The following is a 10,209-nucleotide window of genomic DNA, read 5'->3' on the forward strand; positions in this document are numbered from 1 at the left end:
AGGGAGTTCTTTCCTGAGGACGGCGTTTTTATTAGCAGTCTTCTGCATCCTTCATGCAAATATATTCCTAGCAATAATCCTTCAGACATTACCATCAGGGAACTTGGTTAACACTCAAGGTAAGATTCTAAGTATGTACATATTCTGAATTTTTTCTTCTGTAGCCAAGTTAACAGAGACAGGGCTCTCCACCTCTCTGCTCTCATGTTGATGCAAAGACCACAATAAAGCAGTTACTGCTAATGATGAGATTCACAATGGGAGCAGAAAGAGAGCAGGCCCACATGCTTGAAATTCACTGTTTCTGGTATATACAGTATTCCTCAGGGGTGCAGGGAACAAAAGAAAAGTTGAGCATACCTGTTCTAATGAGTCTGTTCCTGAAACTTTAGAATTTCTTTAAGTGACTGTATCACTAGATATTACAGCTTGTTCTAAAAGCGGTACTGACAATAAATTCTTCAGAACAAGAAAAAGTTTGAATATTGGGCAAAATTATAATCAAATCCTAATAATGAAATGGCAATTGATAACCATCTTCCTGGAAGTATATTTTGACAGACAAACACAGAAAAAGAAAAACACATTTATGTTTTGGTTACTGACAGAAAGTTCTCCATATTTTTCTTTCATATTTAAATAAATCATGACTTTCTACACTGTATCTTGGTATAAAGGTGTGTGAGGACTCTTTTTGCAAGAAATATTATATTATTTTCCTATCGCTGCTATAACAAATTACCATAAACTAAGTGGCTTAAAACAACACAAATTTATAATTTTACAGTCCTGGAGGTCAGAAGTCTGAAATAGATCAGCAGAGTTCCTGTTAGAGATTCTAGAGGAAAATCCATTTCCTTGCCTTTTCCAATTTCTAGAGGCTGCTTGAATTCTTCTGCTGAAACTTTGGTTTCATGGCCCCACATCATTCCAACCTCTCTATCAATCATCACAACTCCTATGACTCTGAGCGTCCTGTCTCCCTCGCCCTCTTATATGGACCCTTGTTATTACTTTGCGCCCACCTGAATAACACAGGGAAATCTCCTGGTTTTAAGGTCTCTATCTTAATCACACTCAACGTGTTCTGGATTAGAATCTGTATAGTTTTTATGAGGGAGGAGACCATTTTTGCCTCAGACAGACCTAGAACTTACCTAAAGCTAGAATCAGCCACACACAGAATTTATGGAATAATATAACTGGAAATCTGAAGAAAGGTGTATCTTGACCAGGAATTCAAAATATCTGACATATACAGCTTCTGCTGCCGACTTTTGGTTCTGTCTCCTATATCATCGCTTTTAGATTCAGCCTCACATAAAAGGATGATAGTGACAACAGCTACACACCTCGTGTCTTCCGATGTTCAAGTCCAACAAGAAAAGAAGATCTTCTTCCCAGGATGCCCAACAAAGTCTCATCATGTTCCATTGGCTCTGAATGGATTATGTGCCCCTCTCTAAACCAGCTTTCATGTCCAGTGAAAGTTTTGTATTCCTTGTCCTCAGTTGCCACATCTTTAAGAGGAGGATAATATTCGGGCTTGATTCCCCATGTACAAGAATGTCCAACGTTAAATAGAAAATTACAAAGAAAAAAAAAAAAACCACAATTCCATGACAGGGCAGGAGAGAGATGGCTAAAGAAACAAAACACATTTTTTTTTTCATCCTTCTTTAACAAAGGACTCTGCATTTCCATTTTGCACTGTACAACTCAAATTCTACAGTCAGCCCTGATAATTTTTTATGATTTTATTTATTTTATTATCTTAGAGATAGAGAAAGAACAAGAGATAGTGGGGAGGAGGGACAGAGGGAGAGGCAGAGAATCTCAGGTAGACTCTGTTTTGAGCATAGAGCCCTACACAAACCTGAATTGAGCTGAAATTAAGAGTCAGATACTTAACTGACAGAGCCAGCCAGGCACAAAGCCCTGTTATTATTTACAGAATTTTCAGGAACCCTAAATAAGTTAAAAGAAATAAAACACTGAAAATAGTGAATAGTGTTTGGCACGTAGTAAGCAAGCAGTAAATACTAGCTATATTATTATTTTTATTAATTATTATCATAAAACATCCAGGGCCCTTTTAAAGCAAACATCTGATTGGAATTTTCTCGGACCCCAATTGTTAGCATTAATTAGGCTGGCTTGTTTTCCTGTGGTCACTTTAAATAAAGGAACTCATTATAAATCTGCAAGAAGGGGTTCCGACTGCAAAAGGAATTTTATTTTTTCTTCAATATCCAACCGTCAGGCCAGCTGTTTTAGTTCAGGCTACCAATGGGAAGCTACTTACTGAAGTTGCTTATGGTTTAATGATTTGTGTGGCATAAATTATTTGTCTTAATGTTATTCCTGGGGCATTTTCCAATTGTTTCAGATAATGTGCAGTAAAAACGACACAAAACAAAAAAACAAAACAAAAAACTATAGTGTGGTTCCATATTCCCACAACACCTGGTGAGAAATAATCTGCTTCCTCAATTGCAGTTCCATCATTTATTTTATTTTGAATCCCTTCACAGCAAGACTCTTCTTATTTACTTATTGCATATATGCTAAAGATCCCAATAATTGCACATCCAGCACACAATTGATTTTACTCAGAATCCTCATTACACCTCTCAAAGTTCTGGTAATGAAAAAGTTAGATTGAGCTTTAATAAGCATTAGGAAGTTAAGCTTTCTCAGGAAAATAATTTAACCATTTATGGAAATATGTTCAAGTGAATGATGTAAAAATACAGTGGGATTATCTAAGGAGCGGGAGGTTAGATAAGATGAGTATATCACAGGGACATGGTGAAGGAAGCAATTAAGTTTTAGCATGGCAAATAAAATTGGTTTGCTCTTTAGAACATAAATCACCAGTTTTTCTTACTGTATCTCGTGAGTTCTAGGATTTGTTATGCTTGAATCAAAATGTAAACTGGTCTGTTTTCTTTTGCATTCATTTTGTGGGATCTCATTGAATTGGTGGCCAGAATATAGTATTGTGGTATTTCACATGATACTGGTAATCATGCTATGTTTGTTTTGAAGGGAATTTTTTCAATTATTATATTGACTATATTATATGTACTGATTGCTTTACTTTGCATATGTTGTTAATTGAAAATTGCTCTTCAGGTTTTTCTCAAGTATGTTTTATTCCTAATTAAGTTGTAAGCTTTTTTCAGGCAAAAACAAACGTCTTGTTTTCATCTACCAACTGTGGTAAATACAGCACTGAAAATTGTAGGTTAAAAAGTGTTTGATTGAAGGACTCCTGGGTAGCTCAGTGGATTAAGTGGCTGCCTTTGGCTCAAGTCATGATCCCAGGGTCCCGGGATTGAGTCCCATATTGGGCTCCCTGCTTAGGGGGGAATGGGCTTCTGCCTCTTCTCTCTGCTTCTGCTCTTTCTCTCTATCTCTTGAAAATAAGTAAATAATATCTTTTTTTAAAGCAGGTTTCATTGAAAACATAAACAAACTTGACATAGCATTGGTCAGATATTTAATCATTCCTGAGTGAAAGAAATAGAATGAACCCCGTTAGTACAAGCCTGGCATATCTATCCTATTAGAATTCATTACTTTCCTGGATGCCTCTATTTTTTTTTAACTATACTAGTTTTCACATTCTCCAACAAGTAATGAGTTCTACCTCTCACAAAATATAAGTATTAAAACTCTATCTTTTAGAAAATGAATTACTAAGTACCATTAACACCAAGATTTTATAAAGAAGCCTAAAGCTCCTCAGGGAGGTTTTTCCCCTAAGTTTCTTTCCTTTTCTTTCTTCTTTCTTTCTTTCTTTTTTTGAGTTTTAAATGCATTTTATTTTTAGATAACCTATGTGACCTTTTTTTTTTTTCTTAAAAACAATGCCTCTGCTCCAAATAAATCAAGGTCAAAATAAATGAAACACTCAAGAAGGCATCAGTCCCATTTGCCTAAGTCCTGGTTGTTGCGTGGATGAAGAGTAGTCAGTTATGACAACAGGTGATAACATCCAAAATAACAACCAAATTCATTAACATTTTTGCATTTCTAAACTATCCTTAAAGAAAATCATATATGGACTCAAACTGTCCTCAAAGTAGTCCAGCAAAGCAACCATGCCATCTGGATTCAGGTTTTCACTAATAAAGAACTAGTAGTTTTTGAAATTAGCAAAGACGTGCTTGATCTGGTCTATCATTACGCTTTCTGGCCTCTGCTGGCCTTTGACTGATTTCATGTAATCTTTGAAGCACTTCTTGTAGGCCTCTTTTTTGAAGGTGGTTTTCTATAAGTAACGTTTCACAATTAATATCAACACCAGTGTTTACTGTGCTTTCCATACCTTCACCTTCGGGGTCTTCAGTGGAGGTATTTCCACCGATGAGTGAGTCATCAGTATTATCCTCTGTCGTACTGACCACCTTCACCTCCACCTCCAGCCCCAGCCTGTCCACCATCTCTTGGATCTTGTAGATGGTAAACATCTCATCACGGCTGATGAGGTCCCAGTACATGATCATGAGAGCCGTTGGAGAGAGACAACAGTAGTGCTAGCTTAGCAGGAGCCTAGAGCTTTAAGCAAGTAAGGTGCAGCCAGAGTGACACAGGGTGGGGGGGGGGTGAGAGCAGTAGATGGAAAAACTTAAGTTTCTTTTACACAATGTCAGTTGTCCAAAAAACCAGCTTTCAAACCCAAAGTATCTTTTTTGTTTCTTTCAATAGCACTGCAGAGCACTTTAGGATATACACTTTTGGAGCCAGGTGGACCACATTCAAATTCTGATTCTGATTATAATAACTGTGAGAGGGAGACAAGTTATTTAATCTCATTGTCAATCCCTTTCCCTGTCAAGAGCAAATAATCATAATAAAAGCATACACAGGTAGTGTGTGTGCTGATGTGTGTTTCTCTCCAAGGCTGGCAGGAAGAAGCTGAAATGTTTCCAATGATGCTTGAAAAGGCCCTTCCTGAAGATCTTTTCCATCTTAATCACGGGCTTTCCCTGTCAATCTCCTTTTCTTCCTCATCCAAAATACCACGCTCAGAAGGAGATTCCCATGGGATTTTCATCCCTCTTGCCTTTGTACAGAAGAGAGTTTCTCCATCCGTATGCTCGGGCATTAAGGTAAGGGTTTCTGTGGATTAAGCACTCTTTGTAAATGAGCAGACGACCTGCTGAAGGGATCTCTTTGCTGAAAGGAAGTATGGCTATTACCTCAGTCCCTCTGGTAGGGTCTAATTACCAAGGGTTTGCCCAGGACTGAAGGTTTTAGTGGGATCTCAGTGCTAAAGCTATGACAGTCCCCTATATTAGTTTTGCCTTCCTTCCCTTGGTTTATCAGTATGAATTTGAAAATACTTTTCCCATTAGCTGCTGGCCCTTCTCATGGAAACCTCCTCCTTGCCAAATCCTAAGAAACCACATGAAATTTCTTTACAATGGTAAAGCTTTTGATAATGCTTTATGTAATTTCTCCACCTTCCTTTCATTCCTCTCTCACATGTGTGGAGTATAAGAGTTATTCTCAATTATATATTCCATTCTTCTGGCCCTATGATGGTTCTCTTTGGAATACAAACATGGAAAGTAATATATTTCCCTTTCTACTTCATATTGGATGTATCAATCATGTTCTTACTAAAATGATTTCTGACAATTTTTTCTTCTACCTTCATTTAGCTTCTCACTATACCTATTGATTAAGCCAAATATATTTTCATGGCTCTCTTCTTCAAACTCACTATGATTTGTATGAATTCTGTTTTCATTTCCTTTCCTGTTCTACTTGGTTATTGCCCTAGAGATAGTGTATGGTCTCTAATCCTTTTTATTATTATTTTTTATTTAATTTCATGGGGCCTTCTTAGCTTAGCAATATTGATGATTTAGTCTATTTTCTGCTTCTTTAGACTATTTTTCATTCCTATCTCTTGCTCTTTCATCAATGGTAACTCCATTTCTGGCCTCCATTCTCCCTTATTTTTATCGCCGACTGTCTTTAAAGCATTGCCCCCCAACTTCTCAATGGCCAGGGTTGAGGCAGGTATAATTTAATTAAGTTTAGGTAGCTATATTTGTTTTCCCTTTCAGTTGTACAAGGTGTTTTGGTTTATTTTTAATTATAAATGACAGATGAGAAGAACTTAGAAAATATAAATATATGTGAAGAAAATATTAGACAGTATTCCATCTCTCAGAATAATAATCGATTGAATTTGAGATTACTACATAACTCTCACATTGACAAATAGTAAGCACTTAATTTTTGTTAATACTATTATTGTTAAATAGTAATGATAAAAGATGGTTTTTTAAAATTTTATAATATGTTTTTAAATGTTTTTATGTGAACAAAAGATAACCTATTTTCATAATTGCACCTATTGCTAATAATGATCAGATAGTCTAGTAACAGAGTTCATAGTTTTATAGAAAGCCCTGTATTATTATTTTACATGTTTGTGTATTTTACATGTTTCAGTAATATTAATGAAAAAAAACACAAAGATGCCTCTAGTTGTTTCCTTTTCTTTGATTCATATAAAATTAGATGGAAACAGAGCCTGAGCTGTATTAATTGTGCTGAAGACACAAGTGCATGTTTCACTCCACTTTCATCTCCCACCCACTAACTTTTAAACTCCCGCAATTCCACTCCTGATATTCTGGGCAGAACAATTCAGCTCACTTTTGCTGTCTCTTTCCACACTCTGCGTAGTGCTGACCTCACTTTCTGCATCCAAAACAGTTCATTTTTTCTCAGCTATGAGATTACCTTTCCAAGATAGGAGCTTCCATCTCCAAGTAGGCAAAAGTGACTGCAGAAAAAAACAGTTTCCCTGTGTGTGATTTTATATTAATGTAGCTTTAGGGAGCCGGCATTTATTTATTTATTTATTTGTTTGTCTGTTCATTTATTTATTTATTTATAATTGAAGTTTAACAGAGCTACCATAAAATTTCTATTAGCTGGAATTAGCTAGAACTTCACTAACTTGTCCTTTCAAACAGACTATGCATTCTATTAAAAAAAACAACTTTTTTTCTTATTGAATTGTAACACACTCAAAGAATAATAAACAAAACAAAAAATATAGAGTTCATTGAATACCTTTTAGGTATGAATACCCTGGTAAACATCACCTAAGTCAAGAAATAGACACTGGCATCAATCCAGAACCTTACACGTAACCTTTCTCAATCATAGCACATTATACCCACCCCAAAGATAATCACTATCCAGATTCCTAACACTACAGATTTGCCTATATTGAAATTATCTGTAACTGGAACCATAAAATAGGGATTCTTTTGTGTCTGATTTATTTTCTTATCATTATATTTGTGAGATTTATTCATAGTATTGTAGGTAGCTCTAATTCATGACTTTTAATTGTTATATCTAATTTTACTGCACAAATACACCATTATTTCTCTCTTGTCTCTGGACTCATATTTAAATTGTTTTCCATATTTTGGCTGTTATACATAATGTCACTCTGAACAGCATATCTGTCATTCATATAGAGCTGAGAGTGGATATTCTCATGCTTAAGTCATATGTTTGTGCAACTGTAGTAAACACTGACACACTTTTTCCTTGGTCACTCACTCAAAGTTTTCTCCTCTCTAAAGACCTAATCTTTGGTGTTCTGCCTTTATGATTTTGCTCTTATAAGTCTCATGTTCAATTACCAGCATCCAATTCTGTCTTCCGTTATGAATTGACACCTTTCATGACACAACTGAGTTGGGGTAAAATTCCATTAAATTGTGATATCCAAAGCTAAATGAGTACATTTAGCTTATTTGGAAAACTCTGTTGCTTTACTTCCTCAAACTTACCTAACTGGAAATGGAGAACCACTGCCCTCTTCCATGAATTCGAAATTTTCTTCTTATTGTATATCCTCGGTTAAAAAAATGTATAAAATAGCACTCAGGCCTTGAACTCCATCTTGCTTTCCTGCAGCTAGTAAGGCAAAATCCATCCCCTGCATGGTGCATGCAATTGTGAAGAAGGTAGTTAGGGAGAAGGCAACAAACTGCTGTAGTCATAATGAAGGCCTATGATTTAGGAAATCTATATTAGAGGGAGCCACAGGGAGTCCATTGCTATCTATCTGCCTCATACACATTTTAATTATACCACTAACTTTGGCAGAAAGATGTCATCTAACCCTCTGCTAAGACACATTCTTTGTAAAATTAAAATTGTTCTCCTAGGAGGAAGAATATACATAGTGAAATGCAAGCATAAACACAAGCCCTATTTACCTGAAAGTAGCTACTGAAAGAAGAGGAGTCTGGAGGATCTACATCTATATCTAGTTCTATATCTATATATCGCTTTACTTTTAGAATAGCCAAAAAAATGACCCTTTCTTCAAGAAGGGTAGAAAAATAAAATCTCAGCTATTTCAAAAAATCCAATAGAAAAAAGTATAAAAATTACCTTTGTGTCTTCTGCTTAACTTTCTTTTTCTTTTGGAACCTTTATAAACTTTCAATTTTCGCATGGCAATTTTTTCAAAGAACTATTTCAAAAGTTAAAAAAAAATGTTTATATGAGATGGGGAAGGTGTTAGTTTATGTCGTTCAGCCAGAGTAAAACCCACAGTTAAGGTCATGTTCAAGGAAAGACCTGAAGGAAGTAAGGGAAATAGCTCCCAGGCTATCTGTGAGCAGGGAACTCCAGGCAGAAGGAAGAGTAAATGGAAAGAGCCATAAGGAAAGTCATGTTTAGTGTAACCAGAAACTGCAAGTAGGACAGTCTGGTTAGTGTGGAGAGAACAAGACAGTATATAGTAGGGTGTGACATAAAGAGATTGAGTGGGAATGTCACACCTTTAGATTATGTTCTGAAGTCACTGGGAGATTCTGAACACAGCAATATATAATCAAACCGATGTTTAAGAAGATCACTCTAGCTGTATAGGAAGGATTTAAAGGGACAAGTTGGGAATGGGGGTAGGGTGTCAAGAGGAAGTCTTTCTGACAGTTCAGACAACAGGTAATGGTGGCTTTGACTAGACTGGTATAATTTAAAGCGGAATCCAGTAAATAAGTAAGTAAAGAGACAGAGGCACTCTTTGCAGATGGAACAGCAAATATCATCTTTATGGTTGATAAATATAGCTTTGCAGACACATTGCTTAGTGAGAGCCAAACATGTAGGCATCCTAACTCCCTGCACACTGGTCAAGGACATGGAACACTCTCTCAGAGGAGACTTTGAATCTTGGTAGAAAATCACTTACTTGGTCTCTGTCTCTCAGGCTCAGAGATAGAGAGGAGAAGTTTTGAGTCACTTCATGTGGTAGAAGAAGTTAGTTATCTCCCCAAAGGCATGTTCTCCTTTATTCTTTCTGGTTGGGTGATGGTGCAGCAAAAACCATTATTTCCCAGCCATCATTCTTACCAATGTAATGTGACTAAGTGACAGATTCACTTTTATATTATTTGCTTAAAAGGAAATCCTGTGCCATGAATATCCCCCATTTTCCTTTCTGCCAGCCAGAAATGGCAGTGGCTGGAGCATCTCAGAAGCTACAAGTTGCCAGATGCTACCTTGAATGAATACTCTCCTAAGTACTCTCTCATAGAGGTGCCTGGGGGCTCAGTGGGTTAAGCCTCTGCCTTCGGCTCAGGTCATGATCCCAGGGTCCTGGGATCAAGGCCTGCACCGGGCTCTCTGCTCAGTGGGGAGCCTGCTTCCTCCTCTCTCTCTGCCTGCCTCTCTACCTACTTGTGATCTCTGCCTGTCAAATAAACAAATAAAATCTTTAAAATAAAATGAAAAAAAAAAAGTACATTCTCATAAAAGAGAGTCACTAACTTACTGTTGGATCTTTTTGTTACAAAAGCCTAACCTTCTTTATCCTTACTAATACAACTTTTCAGGCAAAAAACCCTGGCAAGCTTAGGACAGAGGGAATGTATAAAGATAATGAAGAGGCAAGCCATAATGTCAACAGTTGTGGTCTTACAGAAAGAAATAGTCCTATTTTCTTCCTTTCTGTATCATGTATATGTTTATACATTTTGGCTAATAATCCTGTTTTACTCTCATTTCTCAAGCTATTTTATATAGCGTGTATTAGTGTCTTTAACTTCAAAGCTTACAAAGTGAGACACAAAGACAGGATGAGAGAGTATGGCAGAAGGAGAAATAGCTACCATTGAAGGATTTAGACTCAGGGTTCGATACAAT

The 10,209-nt window shown here is 36.5% G+C and overlaps 1 pseudogene across 1 annotated transcript; it reads right to left on the reverse strand.

Moving 5' to 3' along the window:
- Nucleotides 1–4,024: 4,024 nt before the first annotated feature.
- Nucleotides 4,025–4,514, reverse strand: LOC309872106 (translationally-controlled tumor protein pseudogene; annotated as a pseudogene). The gene has a single exon. The product of its transcript is annotated as a translationally-controlled tumor protein pseudogene (transcript).
- Between the last annotated feature and the right edge of the window lie 5,695 nt (nucleotides 4,515–10,209).

Source organism: Mustela nivalis (genome assembly GCF_964662115.1).
Source record: "Mustela nivalis genome assembly, chromosome: 8".
Classification (NCBI taxonomy): domain Eukaryota; kingdom Metazoa; phylum Chordata; class Mammalia; order Carnivora; family Mustelidae; genus Mustela; species Mustela nivalis.